Source organism: Phyllobates terribilis, unplaced genomic scaffold (genome assembly GCF_046119375.1).
Source record: "Phyllobates terribilis strain yellow unplaced genomic scaffold, ASM4611937v1 Scaffold_1__5_contigs__length_1240528914, whole genome shotgun sequence".
Classification (NCBI taxonomy): Eukaryota; Metazoa; Chordata; class Amphibia; order Anura; family Dendrobatidae; genus Phyllobates; species Phyllobates terribilis.
The window spans coordinates 486,162,093-486,185,721 of record NW_027362761.1 but is presented as its reverse complement, the minus strand read 5'-3'; positions in this window follow the sequence as shown (position 1 = coordinate 486,185,721).

Sequence of the window (23,629 nt, the reverse complement as noted above, 5' to 3'; positions counted from 1 at the left end):
CAGAATAATGTACACCCTGTCCTAGGAGCTTACACTCTAATATACAATATACAGGCTGCTCCTGAGGGAATACAGAATAATCTACACCCTGTCCTAGGAGCTTACACTCTAATATACAATATACAGGCTGCTGCTGAGAGCATACAGAATAATGTACACTCTGTCCTAGGAGCTTACACTCTAATATACAATATACAGCCTGCTCCTGAGAGCATACAGAATAATCTACGCCCTGTCCTAGGAGCTTACAATCTAATATACAATATACAGGCTGCTCCTGAGAGCATACAGAATAATCTACACCCTGTCCTAGGAGCAGACACTCTAATATACAATATACAGGCTGCTCCTGAGAGCATTCAGAATAATGTACACCCTGTCCTAGGAGTTTACAATCTAATATACAGAATACATGCTGCTCCTGAGAGCATACAGAATAATGTACACTCTGTCCTAGGAGCTTACACTCTAATATACAATATACAGGCTGCTCCTGAGAGCATACAAAATAATCTACACCCTGTCCTAGCAGCTTACAATCTAATATACAATATACAGGCTGCTCCTGAGAGCATACAGAATAATGTACATCCTGTCCTAGGAGACTAAACCCTAATATACAATATACAGGCTGCTCCTGAGAGCATACAGAATAATCTACACCCTGTCCTAGGAGATTACACCCTAATATACAATATACAGGCTGCTCCTGAGAGCATACAGAATAATGTACATCCTGTCCTAGGAGACTAAACCCTAATATACAATATACAGGCTGCTCCTGAGAGCATACAGAATAATCTACACCCTGTCCTAGGAGATACAATTTAATATACAATATACAGGCTGCTCCTGAGAGCATACAGAATAATGTACACCCTGTCCTAGGAGCTTACACTCTAATATACAATATACAGGCTGCTCCTGAGAGCATGCAGAATAATGTACACCCTATCCTAGGAGTTTACACTCTAATATACATTATACAGGCTGCTCCTGAGAGCATACAGAATAATGTACACCCTGTCCTAGGAGCTTATACTCTAATATACAATATACAGACTGCTCCTGAGAGCATACATAATAATGTACACCCTGTCCTAGGAGTTTACACTCTAATATACATTATACAGGCTGCTCCTGAGAGCATACAGAATAATGTACACCCTGTCCTAGGAGCTTATACTCTAATATACAATATACAGGCTGCTCCTGAGGGCATACAGAATAATCTACAGCCTGTCCTAGAAGCTTATACTCTAATATACAGGCTGCTCCTGAGAGCATACAGAATAATCTACACCCTGTGCTAGGAGCTTATAATTTAATATACAATATACAGGCTGTTCCTGAGAGCATACAGAATAATCTACACCCTGTCCTAGGAGCTTACACTCTAATATATAATATACAGGCTGCTCCTGAGAGCATACAGAATAATCTACACCCTGTCCTAGGAGTTTACACTCTAATATACATTATACAGGCTGCTCCTGAGAGCATACAGAATAATGTACACCCTGTCCTAGGAGCTTATACTCTAATATACAATATACAGGCTGCTCCTGAGGGCATACAGAATAATCTACAGCCTGTCCTAGAAGCTTATACTCTAATATACAGGCTGCTCCTGAGAGCATACAGAATAATCTACACCCTGTCCTAGGAGTTTACACTCTAATATACATTATACAGGCTGCTCCTGAGAGCATACAGAATAATGTACACCCTGTCCTAGGAGCGTACAATCTAATATACAATATACAGGCTGTTCCTGAGGGCATACAGAATAATCTACACCTTGTTTTAGGAGCTTACACTCTAATATACAATATACTGACTGCTCCTGAGAGCATACAGAATAATCTACACCCTGTCCTAGGAGCTTACACTCTAATATACAATATACAGGCTGCTCCTGAGAGCAAACAGAATAATCTACACCCTGTCCTAGGAGATTGCACTCTAATGTACAATATACAGGCTGCTCCTGAAGGCATACAGAATAATCTACACCCTGTCCTAGGAGCTTACACTCTAATATACAATATACAGGCTGCTCCTGAGAGCATACAGAATAATCTACACCCTGTCCTAGGAGCTTACACTTTAATATACAATATACAGGCTGCTCCTGAGGGCATACAGAATAATCTACACCCTGTCCTAGGAGTTTACAATCTAATATACAATATACAGGCTGCTCCTGAGAGCATACAGAATAATCTACACCCTGTCCTAGGAGCTTACACTCTAATATACAATATACAGGCTGCTCCTGAGAGCATACAGAATAATCTACACCCTGTCCTAGGAGTTTACACTTTAATATACATTATAGAGGCTGCTCCTGAGAGCATACAGAATAATGTACACCCTATCCTAGGAGCTTACAATCTAATATACAATATACAGGTTGCTCCTGAGAGCATACAGAATAATTTACACACTGTCCTAGGAGCTTACACTCTAATATACAATATACAGGCTGCTCCTGAGGGCATACAAAATAATCTACACCCTGTCTTAGGAGCTTACACTCTAATATAAAATATACAGACTGCTCCTGAGAGCATACAGAATAATCTACACCCTGTCCTAGGAGCTTACACTCTAATATACAATATACAGGCTGCTCCTGAGAGCATAGAGAATAATCTACACCCTGTCCTAGGAGCTTGCACTCTAATGTACAATATACAGGCTGCTCCTGAAGGCATACAGAATAATCTACACCCTGTCCTAGGAGCTTACACTCTAATATACAATATACAGGCTGCTCCTGAGAGCATACAGAATAATCTACACCCTGTCCTAGGAGCTTACACTCTAATATACAATATACAGGCTGCTCCTGAGAGCATTCAGAATAATGTACACCCTGTCCTTGGAACTTACAATCTAATATACAGTATACATGCTGCTCCTGAGGGCATACAGAATAATGTACACCCTGTCCTAAGAGCTTACACTCTAATATACAATATACAGGCTGCTCCTGAGAGCATTCAGAATAATGTACACCCTGTCCTAGGAGCTTACAATCTAATATACAGTATACATGCTGCTCCTGAGGGCATACAGAATAATGTACACCCTGTCCTAAGAGCTTACACTCTAATATACAATATACAGGCTGCTCCTGAGAGCATTCAGAACAATGTACACCCTGTCCTAGGAGCTTACAATCTAAAAAACAGTATACATGCTGCTCCTGAGAGCATACAGAATAATCTACACCCTGTCCTAGGAGATTGCACTCTAATGTACAATATACAGGCTGCTCCTGAAGGCATACAGAATAATCTACACCCTGTCCTAGGAGCTTACACTCTAATATACAATATACAGGCTGCTCCTGAGAACATACAGAATAATCTACACCCTGTCCTAGGAGCTTACACTTTAATATACAATATACAGGCTGCTCCTGAGGGCATACAGAATAATCTACACCCTGTCCTAGGAGTTTACAATCTAATATACAATATACAGGCTGCTCCTGAGAGCATACAGAATAATCTACACCCTGTCCTAGGAGCTTACACTCTAATATACAATATACAGGCTGCTCCTGAGAGCATACAGAATAATCTAGACCCTGTCCTAGGAGTTTACACTTTAATATACATTATACAGGCTGCTCCTGAGAGCATACAGAATAATGTACACCCTGTCCTAGGAGCTTACAATCTAATATACAATATACAGGTTGCTCCTGAGAGCATACAGAATAATTTACACACTGTCCTAGGAGCTTACACTCTAATATACAATATACAGGCTGCTCCTGAGGGCATACAAAATAATCTACACCCTGTCTTAGGAGCTTACACTCTAATATAAAATATACAGGCTGCTCCTGAGAGCATACAGAATAATCTACACCCTGTCCTAGGAGCTTACACTCTAATATACAATATACAGGCTGCTCCTGAGAGCATTCAGAATAATGTACACCCTGTCCTTGGAGCTTACAATCTAATATACAGTATACATGCTGCTCCTGAGGGCATACAGAATAATGTACACCCTGTCCTAAGAGCTTACACTCTAATATACAATATACAGGCTGCTCGTGAGAGCATTCAGAATAATGTACACCCTGTCCTAGGAGCTTACAATCTAATATACAGTATACATGCTGCTCCTGAGGGCATACAGAATAATGTACACCCTGTCCTAAGAGCTTACACTCTAATATACAATATACAGGCTGCTCCTGAGAGCATTCAGAACAATGTACACCCTGTCCTAGGAGCTTACAATCTAATAAACAGTATACATGCTGCTCCTGAGGGCATACAGAATAATGTACACCCTGTCCTAAGAGCTTACACTCTAATATACAATATACAGGCTGTTCCTGAGAGCATACAGAATAATTTACACTCTGTCCTAGTAGCTTACACTCTAATATACAATATACAAGCTGCTCCTGAGAGCATACAGAATAATCTACACCCTGTCCTAGGAGATTACACTCTAATATACAATATACAGGCTGCTCCTGAGAGCATACAGAATAATCTACACCCTGTCCTAGGAGCTTACACTCTAATATACAATATACAGGCTGCTCCTGAGGGCATACAGAATAATCTACGCCCTGTCCTAGGAGCTTACAATCTAATATACAATATACAGGCTGCTCCTGAGAGCATACAGAATAATCTACAACCTGTCCTAGGAGCTGACACTCTAATATACAGGCTGCTCCTGAGAGCATTCAGAACAATGTACACCCTGTCCTAGGAGTTTACACTCTAATATACATTATACAGGATGCTCCTGAGAGGATACAGAATAATGTACACCCTGTCCTAGGAGCCTGCAATCTAATATACAATATACAGACTGCTCCTGAGAGCATACAGAATAATGTACACCCTGTCCTAGGAGTTTACACTCTATTATACATTATACAGGCTGCTCCTGAGAGCATACAGAATAATGTACACCCTGTACTAGGAGCTTATACTCTAATATGCAATATACAGGCTGCTCCTGAGGGCATACAGAATAATCTACACCCTGTCCTAGGAGTTTACACTCTAATATACATTATACAGGATGCTCCTGAGAGGATACAGAATAATGTACACCCTGTCCTAGGAGCTTACAATCTAATATACAATATACAGGCTGCTCCTGAGAGCATACAGAATAATCTACAAACTGTCCTAGGAGCTGACACTCTAATATACAATATACAGGCTGCTACTGAGAGCATTCAGAATAATGTACACCCTGTCTTAGGAGTTCACAATCTAATATACAGAATACATGCTGCTCCTGAGAGCATACAGAATAATGTACACTCTGTCCTAGGAGCTTACACTCTAATATACAATATACAAGCTGCTCCTGAGAGCATACAAAATAATCTACACCCTGTCCTAGCAGCTTACAATCTAATATACAATATACAGGCTGCTCCTGAGAGCATACAGAATAATGTACACCCTGTCCTAGGAGATTACACCCTAATATACAATATACAGGCTGCTCCTGAGAGCATACAGAATAATGTACACCCTGTTCTAGGAGATTAAACCCTAATATACAACATACAGGCTGTTCCTGAGAGCATACAGAATAATCTACACCCTGTCCTAGGAGCTTACAATTTATTATACAATATACAGACTGCTCCTGAGAGCATACAGAATAATATACACCCTGTCCTAGGAGTTTACACTATAATATACAATATACAGGCTGCTCCTGAGAGCATACAGAATAATGTACACCCTGTCCTATGAGCTTACACTCTAATATACAATATACAGGCTGCTCCTGAGAGCATGCAGAAAAATGTACACCCTGTCCTAGGAGTTTACACTCTAATATACATTATACAGGATGCTCCTGAGAGGATACAGAATAATGTACACCCTGTCCTAGGAGCCTGCAATCTAATATACAATATACAGACTGCTCCTGAGAGCATACAGAATAATGTACACCCTGTCCTAAGAGTTTACACTCTATTATACATTATACAGGCTGCTCCTGAGAGCATACAGAATAATGTACACCCTGTCCTAGGAGCTTATACTCTAATATGCAATATACAGGCTGCTCCTGAGGGCATACAGAATAATCTACACCCTGTCCTAGGAGTTTACACTCTAATATACAATATACAGGCTGCTCCTGAGAGCATACAGAATAATCTACACCCTGTCCTATGAGCTTACGCTCTAATATACAATATACAGGCTGCTCCTGAGAGCAAACAGAATAATCTACACCCTGTCCTAGAAGCTTATACTCTAATATACAATATACAGGCTGCTCCTGAGAGCATACAGAATAATCTACACCCTGTCCTAGGAGCTTACACTCTAATATACAATATACAGGCTGCTCCTGAGAGCATACAGAATAATCTACACCCTGTCCTAGGAGTTTACACTCTAATATACAGTATACAGGCTGCTCCTGAGAGCATACAGAATAATTTACACACTGTCCTAGGAGCTTACACTCTAATATACAATATACAGGCTGCTCCTGAGGGCATACAGAATAATCTACACCCTGTCTTAGGAGCTTACACTCTAATATACAATATACAGACTGCTCCTGAGAGCATACAGAATAATCTACACCCTGTCCTAGGAGCTTACACTCTAATATACAATATACAGGCTGCTCCTGAGAGCATACAGAATAATGTACACACTGTCCTAGGAGCTTATACTCTAATATACAATATACACGCTGCTCCTGAGGGCATACAGAATAATCTACACCCTGTCCTAGGAGCTTGCACTCTAATGTACAATATACAGGCTGTTCCTGAAGGCACACAGAATAATGTACACCCTGTCCTAGGAGCTTACAATCTAATATACATTATACAGGATGCTCCTGAGAGGATACAGAATAATGTACACCCTGTCCTAGGAGCTTACAATCTAATATACAATATACAGGCTGCTCCTGAGAGCATACAGAATAATCTATGCCCTGTCCTAGGATCTTGCACTCTAATATACAATATACAGGCTGCTCCTGAGAGCATACAGAATAATCTACGCCCTGTCCTAGGAGCTTACACTCTAATATACAATATACAGGCTGCTCCTGAGAGCATACAGAATAATTTACACACTCTCCTAGGGGCTTACACTCTAATATACAATATACAGGCTGCTCCTGAGGTCATACAGAATAATCTACACCCTATTTTAGGAGCTTACACTCTAATATACAATATAGAGACTGCTCCTGAGAGCATACAGAATAATCTACACCCTGTCCTAGGAGCTTACACTCTAATATACAATATACAGGCTGCTCCTGAGAGCATACAGAATAATCTACACCCTGTCCTAGGAGCTTACACTCTAATATACAATATACAGGCTGCTCCTGAGGGCATACAGAATAATCTACACCCTGTCCTAGGAGCTTACACTCTAATATACAATATACAGGCTGCTCCTGAGAGCATACAGAATAATGTTCACCCTGTCCTAGGAGTTTACAATCAAATATACAATATACAGGCTGCTCCTGAGGGCATACAGAATAATGCACACCCTGTTCTAGGAGCTTACACTCTAATATACAACATACAGACTGCTCCTGAGAGCATACAGAATAATGTAAACCCTGTCCTAGGAGCTTACACTCTAATATACAATATACAGGCTGCTCATGAGAGCATTCAGAATAATATACACCCTGTCCTAGGAGCTTGCACTCTAATATACAATATACAGGCTGCTCCTGAGGGCATACAGAATAATCTACACCCTGACCTAAGAGCTTACACTCTAATATACAATATACAGGCTGCTCCTGAGGGCATACAGAATAATCTACACCCTGACCTAGGAGCTTACACTCTAATATACAATATACAGGCTGCTCCTGAAGGCATGCAGAAGAATCTACACTCTGTCTTAGGAGCTTACACTCTAATATACAATATAAAGGCTGCTCCTGAGAGCATACAGAATAATCTACACCCTGTCCTAGGAGCTTACACTCTAATATACAATATACAGGCTGCTCCTCAGAGCATACAGAATATCGTACACCCTGTCCTAGGAGCTTACAATCTAATATACAGTATACATGCTGCTCCTGAGGGCATACAAAATAATGTACACCCTGTTCTAGGAGCTTACAATCTAATATACAATATACAGGCTGCTCCTGAGAGCATATAGTATAATCTACACCCTGTCCTAGGAGCTTACACTATAATATACAATATACAGGCTGCTCCTGAGAACATACAGAATAATCTACACCCTGTCCTAGGAGCTTACAATCTAATATACAATTTACAGGCTGCTCCTGAGAGCATGCAGAATAATCTACACCCTGTCCTAGGAGATTACACTCTAATATACAATATACAGGCTGCTCCTGAGAGCATACAGAATAATCTACACCCTGTCCTAGGAGTTTACAATCTAATATACAATATACAGGCTGCTCCTGAGGGCATACAGAATAATCTACACCCTGTCCTAGGAGCTTACACTCTAATATACAATATACAGACTGCTCCTGAGAGCATACAGAATAATCTACACACTGTCCTAGGAGCTTACAATCTAATATACAATATACAGGCTGCTCCTGAGAGCATACAGAATAATGTACACCCTGTCCTAGGAGCTTACAATCTAATATACAATATATAGGCTGCTCCTGAGAGCATACAGAATAATCTACACCCTATTTTAGGAGCTTACACTCTAATATACAATATAGAGACTGCTCCTGAGAGCATACAGAATAATCTACACCCTGTCCTAGGAGCTTACACTCTAATATACAATATACAGGCTGCTCCTGAGAGCATACAGAATAATCTACACCCTGTCCTAGGAGCTTACACTCTAATATACAATATACAGGCTGCTCCTGATGGCATACAGAATAATCTACACCCTGTCCTAGGAGCTTACACTCTAATATACAATATACAGGCTGCTCCTGAGAGCATACAGAATAATGTTCACCCTGTCCTAGGAGTTTACAATCAAATATACAATATACAGGCTGCTCCTGTGGGCATACAGAATAATGCACACCCTGTTCTAGGAGCTTACACTCTAATATACAACATACAGACTGCTCCTGAGAGCATACAGAATAATGTAAACCCTGTCCTAGGAGCTTACACTCTAATATACAATATACAGGCTGCTCATGAGAGCATTCAGAATAATATACACCCTGTCCTAGGAACTTACACTCTAATAAACAATATACAGGCTGTTCCTGAGAGCATACAGAATAATCTACACCCTGTCCTAGGAGCTTGCACTCTAATATACAATATACAGGCTGCTCCTGAGGGCATACAGAATAATCTACACCCTGACCTAAGAGCTTACACTCTAATATACAATATACAGGCTGCTCCTGAGGGCATACAGAATAATCTACACCCTGACCTAGGAGCTTACACTCTAATATACAATATACAGGCTGCTCCTGAAGGCATGCAGAAGAATCTACACCCTGTCCTAGGAGCTTACACTCTAATATACAATATAAAGGCTGCTCCTGAGAGCATACAGAATAATCTACACCCTGTCCTAGGAGATTACACTCTAATATACAATATACAGGCTGCTCCTGAGAGCATACAGAATAATCTACACCCTGTCCTAGGAGCTTACACTCTAATATACAATATATAGGCTGCTCCTCAGAGCATACAGAATATCGTACACCCTGTCCTAGGAGCTTACAATCTAATATACAGTATACATGCTGCTCCTGAGGGCATACAAAATAATGTACACCCTGTTCTAGGAGCTTACAATCTAATATACAATATACAGGCTGCTCCTGAGAGCATATAGTATAATCTACACCCTGTCCTAGGAGCTTACACTATAATATACAATATACAGGCTGCTCCTGAGAACATACAGAATAATGAACACCCTGTCCTAGGAGCTTACAATCTAATATACAATTTACAGGCTGCTCCTGAGAGCATACAGAATAATCTACACCCTGTCCTAGGAGATTACACTCTAATATGCAATACACAGGCTGCTCCTGAGAGCATACAGAATAATCTACACCCTGTCCTAGGAGATTACACTCTAATATACAATATACAGGCTGCTCCTGAGAGCATACAGAATAATCTACACCCTGTCCTAGGAGCTTACACTCTAATATACAATATACAGGCTGCTCCTCGGAGCATACAGAATATCCTACACCCTGTCCTAGGAGTTTACAATCTAATATACAATATACAGGCTGCTCCTGAGGGCATACAGAATAATCTACACCCTGTCCTAGGAGCTTACACTCTAATATACAATATACAGACTGCTCCTGAGAGCATACAGAATAATCTACACACTGTCCTAGGAGCTTACAATCTAATATACAATATACAGGCTGCTCCTGAGAGCATACAGAATAATGTACACCCTGTCCTAGGAGCTTACAATCTAATATACAATATATAGGCTGCTCCTGAGAGCATACAGAATAATGTACACCCTGTCCTAGGAGCTTACAATCTAATATACAATATATAGGCTGCTACTGAGAGCATACACAATAATGTACACCCTGTCCTAGGAGTTTACAATCTAATATACAATATACAGGCTGCTCCTGAGAGCATACAGAATAATGTACACTCTGTCCTAGGAGCTTATACTCTAATATACAATATACAGGCTGCTCCTGAGGGCATACAGAATAATGTACACCCTGTCCTAGGAGCTTACACTCTAATATACAATATACAGGCTGCTCCTGAGGGCATACAGAATTATCTACACCCTGTCCTAGGAGCTTACACTCTAATATACAATATACAGGCTGCTCCTGAGAGCATACAGAATAATCTACACCCTGTTCTAGGAGCTTACACTCTAATATACAATATACAGGCTGCTCCTGAGAGCATACAGAATAATGTACTCCCTGTCCTAGGAACTTACACCCTAATATACAATATATAGGCTGCTCCTGAGAGCATACAGAATAATGTACACCCTGTCCTATGAGCTTACACTCTAATATACAATATACAGGCTGCTTCTGAGAGCATACCGAATAATCTACACCCTGTCCTAGCAGCTTACAATCTAATATACAATATACAGCCTGCTTCTGAGAGCATACAGAATAATGTACACCCTGTCCTAGGAGTTTACAATCTAATATACAATATACATGCTGCTCATGAGGGCATACAGAATAATCTACACCCTGTCCTAGGAGCTTACACTCTAATATACAATATACAGGCTGCTCCTGAGAGCATACAGAATAATGTACACTCTGTCCTAGGAGCTTACACTCTAATATACAATATACAGGCCGCTCCTGAGAGCATACAGAATAATTTACACCCTGTCCTAGGAGTTTACAATCTAATATACAATATACAGGCCGCTCCTGAGACCATACAGTATAATGTACACTCTGTCCTAGGAGCTTACACTCTAATATACAATATACAGGCTGCTCATGAGAGCATACAGAATAATGTACACCCTGCCCTAGGAGCTTACACTCTAATATACAATATACAGGCTGCTCCTGAGGGCATACAGAATAATCTACACCCTGTCCTAGGAACTTACACTCTAATATACAATATACATGCTGCTCCTGAGAGAATACAGAATAATCTACACCCTGTCCTAGGAGCTTACACTCTAATATACAATATACATGCTGCTCCTGAGAGCATACAGAATAATCTACACCCTGTCCTAGGAGTTTACACTATAATATACAATATACAGGCGGCTCCTGAGAGCATACAGAATAATGTACAACCTGTCCTAGTAGCTTACAATCTAATATACAATATACAAGCTGCTCCTGAGAGCATACAGAATAATGTACACTCTGTCCTAGGAGCTTATACACTAATATACAATATACAGGCTGCTCCTGAGAGCATACAGAATAATCTACACCCTGTCCTAGGAGCTTATACTCTAATATACAATATACAGGCTGCTCCTGAGAGCATATAGAATAATCAACACCCTGTTCTAGGAGCTTACAATCTAATATACAATATACAGGCTGCTCCAGAGAGCATACAGAATAATCTACACCCTGTAATAGGAGTTTACAATCTAATATGCAATAAACAGTCTGCTCCTGAGAGCATATGTAGCACCCTGAGGATTCGGCTGCTACAGGGGTATTGCACCTCAACCCAGAGGTGTGATATTCCACTCCCGGATAAGGATGGAGAGTGGAACTGAGCTCGGTAGGCTGCATGCACTACACACATCCCATTTCCGAGGAACAGGCCGACGGTACTCCCACTTAGAAATGTGCAGGTACGACCGAGTCTGTTCCTGGCTGGAGTGGGAGGGGGGTGGTACATCCCATGTAGTGTAGGGGCAGATAGGGGGAGCAGCCTGGGTAAAGTTAGGAGCTCATTGGGTGCTGGTCACCTGAGCTCACACATAGAGGGATATATAAGGTGGGCACCAACTAAGATCAGGGTCAGACGCAGAGAGTTAGATGCAGAGAGGATCAGCTGCAGAAAACAAGTTAGGAGAGGAGAGAAGAAAGACCAAGACCCAGAGTGAGAGAGGAGAAAAGAGAAAGACCCAGAGCACAGAAGAGAAGGGACCCAAGAACCCAAATCAGAGCACCGGGTGAGGAGTCAGCATCAGGGTACCGGAACCCAAGCTGGTGGGGGCAGAAAACAATCCCCAGCCAGAGACCGGAGACCGTGGGCAGTGTCTGTCACGGTCACCCACCACATTCACCCCGAAGGCACACCACATGAAGGGTCAGGGAACCCAGGGCCAAGGGTGTCCCAACAGAAGGCCCGAGGGAGCTGGACCTAGGTGGATCACTGGTGGGGACGGCTGAAGAAAGGACAGAGGGAGAGCTCAGGGCCACGCTCCAGACTTGTTTGGGGGTTGGCTGGATCCAGGACCTGGTGGACGCAGCACGGCTCGGGTGGTCACTAGCAGCTGGAGTGACCAGTACAACCTCTGCAGTAAGTAAACACCCTTAACTGCACAACCCGACTCTGTCTTCACTGCCGTCTGCACTACACCACCACAACCCCCATCCTCTGCGCCTGTCCCCTCTGAGGCTATACCCCTCCCGTTGGGGGTTATCTCACCAAGCTGCGCACCCACCATCAGCCTCAGCGGACCCTGCTGCAGCGGCGGCCACAGTGACCGCATCACAACGGGTGGCGTAGTCGACACAAAAGAACTTTTAGTAACATCTGTAGAACTGCCACACAACACTGAGCTTGACGCCCTGGGCACGGGCCGGGTCACAGCCGCTCGGAGACTACAACCCCCCATCTGATCCGGTGCCGGGTATTCCCCTCAAAAAGGAATATGTCCCAGGGGGCGCGTCACATACAGAATAATGTATACTCTGTCCTAGGAGCTTATACTCTAATATACAATATACAGGTTGCTCCTGAGAGCATACAGAATAATCTACACCCTGTCCTAGGAGCTTACGCTCTAATGTACATTATACAGGCTGCTCCTGAGAGCATACAGAATAATCTACACCCTGTCCTAGGAGCTTACAATCTAATATACAGTATACATGCTGCTGCTGAGGGCATACAGAATAATCTACACCCTGTCCTAGGAGTTTACACTCTAATATGCATTATACAGGCTGCTCCTGAGAGCATACAGAATAATCTACACCCTGTCCTAGGAGTTTACACTCTAATATACATTATGCAGGCTGCTCCTGAGAGCATGCAGAATAATGTACACCCTGTCCTAGGAGCTTACAATCTAATAAACAATATACAGGCTGCTCCTGCGAGCATACAGAATAATGTACACTCTGTCCTAGGAGATTATACTCTAATATACAATATACAGGCTGCTCCTGAGGGCATACAGAATAATCTACACCCTGTCCTAGGAGCTTATACTCTAATATACAATATACAGGCTGCTCCTGAGAGCATACAGAATAATGTACACCCTGTAATAGGAGTTTACAATCTAATATACAATATACAGGCTGCTCCTGAGAGCATACAGAATAATCTACACCCTGTAATAGGAGTTTACAATCTAATATGCAATATACAGTCTGCTCCTGAGAGCATACAGAATAATGTACACTCTGTTCTAGGACCTTATACTCTAATATACAATATACAGGTTGCTCCTGAGAGCATACACAATAATCTACACCCTGTCCTAGGAGTTTACACTCTAATATACATTATACAGGCTGCTCCTGAGAGCATGCAGAATAATGTACACCCTGTCCTAGGAGTTTACAATCTAATATACAATATACAGGCTGCTCCTGAGAGCATACAGAATAATCTACACCCTGTCCTAGGAGTTTACACTCTAATATACATTATACAGGCTGCTCCTGAGAGCATGCAGAATAATGTATACCCTGTCCTAGGAGCTTACAATCTAATATACAATATACAGGCTGCTCCTGAGAGCATACAGAATAATTTACACACTGTCCTAGGAGCTTACACTCTAATATACAATAAACAGGCTGCTCCTGAGGGCATGCAGAATAATGTACACCCTGTTTTAGGAGCTTACACTCTAATACACAATATACAGGCTGCTACTGAGAGCATACAGAATAATCTCCACCCTGTCCTAGGAGCTTACACCCTAATATACGATATACAGGCTGCTCCTGAGAGCATGCAGAATAATGTACACGCTGTCCTAGGAGTTTACACTCTAATATACAATATACAGGCTGCTCCTGAGAGCATACAGAATAATCTACACCCTGTCCTAAGAGCTTACACCCAAATATGCAATATAGAGGCTGCTCCTGAGAGCATACAGAATAATCTACACCCTGTCCTAGGAGCTTACACTCTATTATACAATATACAGGCTGCTCCTCAGAGCATTCAGAATAATCTACACCCTGTCCTAGGAGCTTGCACTCTAATATACAATATACAGGCTGCTCCTGACAGCATACAGAATAATCTACACCCAGTCCAAGCAGTTTACAATCTAATATACAATATACAGGCTGCTCTTGAGGGCATACAGAATAATCTACACCCTGTTTTAGGAGCTTACACTCTAATATACAATATACAGGCTGCTCCTGAGAGCATACAGAATAATCTACACCCTGTCCTAGGAGCTTACAATCTAATATACAGTATACATGCTGCTGCTGAGGGCATACAGAATAATCTACACCCTGTCCTAGGAGTTTACACTCTAATATACATTATACAGGCTGCTCCTGAGAGCATACAGAATAATCTACACCCTGTCCTAGGAGTTTACACTCTAATATACATTATACAGGCTGCTCCTGAGAGCATGCAGAATAATGTACACCCTGACCTAGGAGCTTACAATCTAATATACAATATACAGGCTGCTCCTGTGAGCATACAGAATAATCTACACCCTGTTTTAGGAGCTTATACTCTAATATACAATATACAGGCTGCTCCTGAGAGCATACAGAATAATGTACACCCTGACCTAGGAGCTTACAATCTAATATACAATATACAGGCTGCTCCTGTGAGCATACAGGATAATCTACACCCTGTTTTAGGAGCTTATACTCTAATATACAATATACAGGCTGCTCCTGTGAGCATACAGAATAATCTACACCCTGCAATAGGAGTTTACAATCTAATATGCAATATACAGGCTGCTCCTGAGAGCATACAGAATAATGTACACTCTGTCCTATGAGCTTATACCCTAATATACAATATACAGGTTGCTCCTGAGAGCATACAGAATATTCTACACCCTGTCCTAGGAGTTTACACTCTAATATACATTATACAGGCTGCTCCTGAGAGCATGCAGAATAATGTACTCCCTGTCCTAGGAGTTTACACTCTAATATACATTATACAGGCTGCTCCTGAGAGCATACAGAATAATCTACACCCTGTCCTAGGAGTTTACACTCTAATATACATTATACAGGCTGCTCCTGAGAGCATGCAGAATAATGTACACCCTGTCCTAGGAGCTTACAATCTAATATACAATATACAGGCTGCTCCTGAGAGCATACAGAAAAATGTACACCCTGTCCTAGGAGTTTACAATCTAATATACAATATACATGCTTCTCATGAGGGCATACAGAATAATATACACCCTGTCCTAGGAGCTTACACTCTGATATACAATATACAGGCTGCTACTGAGAGCATACAGAATAATTTACACACTGTCCTAGGAGCTTACACCCTAATATACAATATACAGGCTGCTCCTTAGAGCATACAGAATAATCTACACCCTGTCCTAGCAACTTACACCCTAATATACAATATACAGGCTGCTCCTGAGAGCATACAGAATAATGTACACCCTGCCCTAGGAGCTTACACTCTAATATACAATATAAAGGCTGCAACTGACGGTATACAGAATAATGTACACCCTGTCCTAGGAGCTTACACTCTAATATACAATATACAGGCTGCTCCTGAGGGCACACAGAATAATCTACACCCTTTCCTAGGAGCTTATACTCTAATATACAATATACAGGCTGCTCCTGAGAGCATATAGAATAATGTGCACCCTGTCCTAGGAGTTTACAATCTAATATACAATATACAGGCTGTTCCTGAGAGCATACAGAATAATCTACACCCTGTCCTAGGATCTTACAATCTAATATACAATATGCAGGCTGCTCCTGAGAGTATGCAGAATAATGTACACCCTGTCCTAGGAGTTTACACTCTAATATACATTATGCAGGCTGCTCCTGAAAGCATGCAGAATAATGTACACCCTGTCCTAGAAGCTTACAATCTAATATACAATATACAGGCTGCTCCTGCGAGCATACACAATAATGTACACTCTGTCCTAGGAGATTATACTCTAATATACAATATACAGGCTGCTCCTGAGGGCATACAGAATAATCTACACCCTGTCCTAGGAGCTTATACTCTAATATATAATATACAGGCTGCTCCTGAGAGCATACAGAATAATCTACACCCTGTCCTACGAGCTTATACTCTAATATACAATATACACGCTGCTCCTGAGAGCATACAGAATAATGTACACTCTGTCCTAGGAGCTTATACTCTAATATACAATATACAGGTTGCTCCTGAGAGCATACACAATAATCTACACCCTGTCCTAGGAGTTTACACTCTAATATACTTTATACAGGCTGCTCCTGAGAGCATGCAAAATAATGTACACCCTCTCCTAGGAGTTTACACTCTAATATACATTATACAGGCTGCTCCTGAGAGCATACAGAATAATCTACACCCTGTCCTAGGAGTTTACACTCTAATATACATTATACAGGCTGCTCCTGAGAGCATGCAGAATAATTTACACCCTGTCCTAGGAGCTTACAATCTAATATACAATATACAGGCTGCTTCTGAGAGCATACAGAATAATTTACACACTGTCCTAGGAGCTTGCACTCTAATATACAATAAACAGGCTGCTCCTGAGGGCATGCAGAATAATGTACACCCTGTTTTAGGAGCTTACACTGTAATACACAATACACAGGCTGCTCCTGAGAGCATACAGAATAATGTACACCCTGTCCTAGGAGCTTACACCCTAATATACAATATACAGGCTGCTCCTGAGAGCATGCAGAATAATGTACACCCTGTCCTAGGAGCTTACACTCTAATATACAATACACAGGCTGCTCCTGAGAGCATACAGAATAATCAACACCCTGTCTTAGGAGCTTACACTCTAATATACAATATACAGGCTGCTCCTGAGAGCATACAGAATAATGTACACCCTGTCCTAGGAGCTTACACCCTAATATACAATATACAGGCTGCTCCTGAGAGCATGCAGAATAATGTACACCCTGTTCTAGGAGCTTACACTCTAATATACAATATACAGGCTGCTACTGAGAGCATACAGAATAATCTACACCCTGTCCTAGGAGTTTACACCCTAATATGCAATATACAGGCTGCTCCTGAGAGCATACAGAATAATCTACACCCTGTCCTAGGAGCTTACACTCTAATACACAATATACAGGCTGCTCCTCAGAGCATTCAGAATAATGTACACCCTGTCCTAGGAGCTTGCACTCTAATATACAATATACAGGCTGCTCCTGAGAGCATACAGAATAATCTACACCCAGTCCTAGCAGTTTACAATCTAATATACAATATACAGGCTGCTCTTGAGGGCATACAGAATAATCTACACCCTGTTTTAGGAGCTTACACTCTAATATACAATATACAGGCTGCTCCTGAGAGCATATAGAATAATCTACACCCTGTCCTAGGAGATTACACTCTAATATACAATATACAGGCTGCTCCTGAGAGCATACAGAATAATGTACACCCTGTCCAAGGAGCTCACACCCTAATATACAATATACAGGCTGCTCCTGAGGGCATACAGAATAATCTACACCCTGTCCTAGGAGCTTGTACTCTAATATACAATATACAGGCTGCTACTGAGGGCATACAGAATAATCTACACCCTGTCCTAGGAGCTTACACTCTAATATACAATATACAGGCTGTTCCTGAGAGCATTCAGAATAAGGTACACTCTGTCCTAGGAGCTTACACTCTAATATACAATATACAGGCTGCTCCTGAGAGCATCCAGAATAATCTACACCCTGTCCTAGGAGCTTACACTCTAATATACAAGATACAAGCTGCTCCTGAGAGCATTCAGAATAATGTACACCCTGTCCTAGGAGCTTGCACTCTAATATACAATATAATCTACACCCTGTCCTAGCAGTTTACAATCTAATATACAATATACAGGCTGCTCTTGAGGGCATACAGAATAATCTACACCCTGTTTTAGGAGCTTACACTCTAATATACAATATACAGGCTGCTCCTGAGAGCATATAGAATAATCTACACCCTGTCCTAGGAGCTTGCACTCTAATATACAATATACAGGCTGCTCCTGAGAGCATACAGAATAATCTACACCCAGTCCTAGCAGTTTACAATCTAATATACAATATACAGGCTGCTCTTGAGGGCATACAAAATAATCTACACCCTGTTTTAGGAGCTTACACTCTAATATACAATATACAGGCTGCTCCTGAGAGCATATAGAATAATCTACACCCTGTCCTAGGAGTTTACACTCTAATATACAATATACAGGCTGCTCCTGAGAGCATACAGAATAATGTACACCCTGTCCAAGGAGCTCACACCCTAATATACAATATACAGGCTGCTCCTGAGGGCATACAGAATAATCTACACCCTGTCCTAGGAGCTTGTACTCTAATATACAATATACAGGCTGCTACTGAGGGCATACAGAATAATCTACACCCTGTCCTAGGAGCTTACACTCTAATATACAATATACAGGATGTTCCTGAGAGCATTCAGAATAAGGTACACTCTGTCCTAGGAGCTTACACTCTAATATACAATATACAGGCTGCTCCTGAGAGCATCCAGAATAATCTACACCCTGTCCTAGGAGCTTACACTCTAATATACAAGATACAAGCTGCTCCTGAGAGAATTCAGAATAATGTACACCCTGTCCTAGGAGCTTGCACTCTAATATACAATATACAGGCTGCTCCTGAGAGCATACAGAATAATCTACACCCTGTCCTAGCAGTTTACAATCTAATATACAATATACAGGCTCCTCTTTAGGGCATACAGAAAAATCTACACCCTGTTTTAGGAGCTTACACTCTAATATACAATATACAGGCTGCTCCTGAGAGCATACAGAATAATGTACACCCTGTCCTAGGAGCTTAGACCCTAATTTACAATATACAGGCTGCTCCTGAGAGCATACAGAATAATCTACACCCTGTCCTAGGAGTTTACACTCTAATATACAACATACAGGCTGCTCCTGAGGGCATACAGAATAATGTACACCCTGTCCTAGGAGCTTACACCCTAATATACAATATACAGGCTGCTCCTGAGAGCATATAGAATAATCTACACCCTGTCCTAGGAGCTTGCACTCTAATATACAATATACAGGCTGCTCCTGAGGGCACACAGAATAATCTACACCCTGTCCTAGGAGCTTACACTATAATATACAATATACAGGCTGCTCCTGAGAGCATTCAGAATAATGTACACTCTGTCCTAGGAGCTTACAATCTAATATACCATATACAGGCTGCTCCTGAGAGCATCCAGAGTAATCTACACCCTGTCCTAGGAGCTTACACTCTAATATACAATATACAGGCTGCTCCTGAGGGCATACAGAATAATCTACACCCTGTCCTAGGAGCTTACAATGTAACATACAGTATACATGCTGCTCCTGAGGGCATACAGAATAATGTACACCCTGTCATAGGAGCTTACAATCTAATATACAGTATACATGCTGCTCCTGAGGGCATGTAGAATAATGTACACCCTGTCCTAGGAGCTTACACTCTAATATACAATATACAGGCTGCTCCTGAGAGCATACAGAATAATCTCCACCCTGTTCTAGGAGCTTACAATTTAATATACAATATACAGGCTGCTCCTGAGAGCATACAGAATAATCTACACCCTGTCCTAGGAACTTAAAATCTAATATACAATATACAGGCTGCTTCTGAGAGCATACAGAATATCCTACACCCTGTCCTAGGAGATTACAATCCAATATACAATATACAGGCGGCTCCTGAGAGCATACAGAATAATCTACACCCTGTCCTAGGAGCTTACACTCTAATATACAATATACAGGCTGCTTCTGAGGGTATACAGAATAATGTACACCCTGTCCGAGGAGTTTACACTCTAATATACAATATACAGTCTGCTCCTGAGGGCATACAGAATAATCTACACCCTGTCCTAGGAGCTTACACTCTAATATACAATATACAGGCTGCTCCTGAGGGCATACATAATAATCTACACCCTGTCCTAAGAGATTACACTCTAATATACAATATACAGGCTGCTCCTGAGGGCATATAGAATAATCTACACCCTGTCCTACGAGCTTACAATCTAATATACAATATACAGGCTGCTCCTGAGAGCATGCAGAATAATCTACACCCTGTCCTAAGAGCTTACACTCTAATATACAATATACAGGATGCTTCTGAGGGCATACAAAATAATCTACACCTTGTCCTAGGAGCTTACAATCTAATATACAATATACAGGCAGCTCCTGACAGCATACAGAATAATGTACACCCTGTCCTAGGAGCTTACACTATAATATACAATATACAGGCTGCTCCTGAGAGCATACAGAATAATGTACACCCTGTCCTAGGAGCTTACAATCTAATATACAATATAAAGGCTGCTCCTGAGAGCATACAGAATAATATACACCCTGTCCTAGGAGTTTACACTATAATATACAATATACAGGCTGCTCCTGAGAGCATACAGAATAATGTACACCCTGTCCTAGGAACTTACACTCTAATATACAATATACAGGTTGCTCCAGAGGGCATACAGAATAATCTACACCCTGTCCTAGGATCTTATACTCTAATATACAATATACAGGCTGCTCCTGAGAGCATACAGAATAATCTACACCCTGTCCTAGGAGCTTACACTCTAATATACAATATACAGGCTGCTCCTGAGGGCATACAGAATAATCTACACCCTGTCCTAGGAGCTTACACTCTAATATACAATATACAGGCTGCTCCTGAGGGCATAGAGAATAATGTACACCCAGCCCTAGGAGCTTACACTCTAATATACAATATACAGGCTGCTCCTGAGAGCATACAGAATAATGTTCACCCTGTCTTAGGAGCTTACACTCCAATATACAATATACAGGCTGCTCCTGAGGGCATACAGAATATTGTACACCCTCTCCTAGGAGCTTACAATCTAATTTACAATATACAGGCTGCTCCTGAGAGCATACAGAATAATGTACACCCTGTCCTAGGAGCTTACACTATAATATACAATATACAGGCTGCTCCTGAGAGCATAGAGAACAATGTACACCCTGTCCTAGGAGCTTACAATCTAATATACAGTATACATGCTGCTCCTGAGGGCATACAGAATAATGTACACCCTGTTCTAGGAGCTTACAATCTAATATACAATATACAAGCAGCTCCTGACAGCAAACAGAATAATGTACACCCTGTCCTAGGAGCTTACACTATAATATACAATATACAGGCTGCTCCTGAGAGCATACAGAATAATGTACACCCTGTCCTAGGAGCTTACAATCTAATATACAATATACAGGCTGCTCCTGAGAGCATACAGAGTAATGTACACCCTGTCCAAGGAACTTACACTCTAATATACAATATACAGGTTGCTCCAGAGGGCATACAGAATAATCTACACCTTGTCCTAGTAGCTAATACTCTAATATACAATATACAGGCTGCTCCTGAGAGCATAGAGAATAATCTACACCCTGTCCTAGGAGCTTATACTCTAATATACAATATACAGGCTGCTCCTGAGAGCATACAGAATAATGTACACTCTGTCCTAGGAGCTTACACTCTAATATACAATATACCGGTTGCTCCTGAGAGCATACAGAATAATGTACACCCTGTCCTAGCAGCTTACACTCTAATATACAATATACAGTCTGCTCCTGAGAACATACAGAATATCCTACACCCTGTCCTAGAAGTTTACAATCTAATATGCAATATACAGGCTGCTCCTGAGAGCATACAGAATAATCTACACCCTGTCCTAGTAGCTTACACTCTAATATACAATATACAGGCTGCTTCTGAGGGCACACAGAATAATCTACGCCCTGTCCTAGGAGCTTACAATCTAATATGCAATATACAGGCTGCTTCTGAGGGCATACAGAATAATGCACACCCTGTCCTAGGAGCTTACAATCTAATATGCAATATACAGTCTGCTTCTGAGGGCATACAGAATAATCTACGCCCTGTCCTAGGAGCTTACAATCTAATATACAATATACAGTCTGCTCCTGAGGGCATACAGAATAATCTACACCCTGTCCTAGGAACTTACACTCTAATATACAATATACAGGCTGCTTCTGAGGGCATACATAATAATCTACGCCCTGTCCTAAGAGATTACACTCTAATATACAATATACAGGCTGCTCCTGAGAGCATACAGAATAATGTACACCCTGACCTAGGAGCTTACACTCTAATATACAATATATAGGCTGCTTCTGGGAGCATACAGAATAATGTACACCCTGTCCTATGAGCTTACAATCTAATATACAATATATAGGCTGCTCCTGAGAGCATACAAAATAATGTACACCCTGTCCTAGGAGCTTACAATCTAATATACAATATACAGGCTGCTCCTGAGAGCACACAGAATAATGTACACCCTGTCCTAGGAGCTTACAATGTAACATACAGTATACAGGATGCTCCTGAGAGCATACAGAATAATCAACACCCTGTCTTAGGAGCTTACACTCTAATATACAATATACAGGCTGCTCCTGAGAGCATACAGAATAATGTACACCCTGTCCTAGGAGCTTACACCCTAATATACAATATACAGGCTGCTCCTGAGAGCATGCAGAATAATGTACACCCTGTTCTAGGAGCTTACAATCTAATATACAATATACAGGCTGCT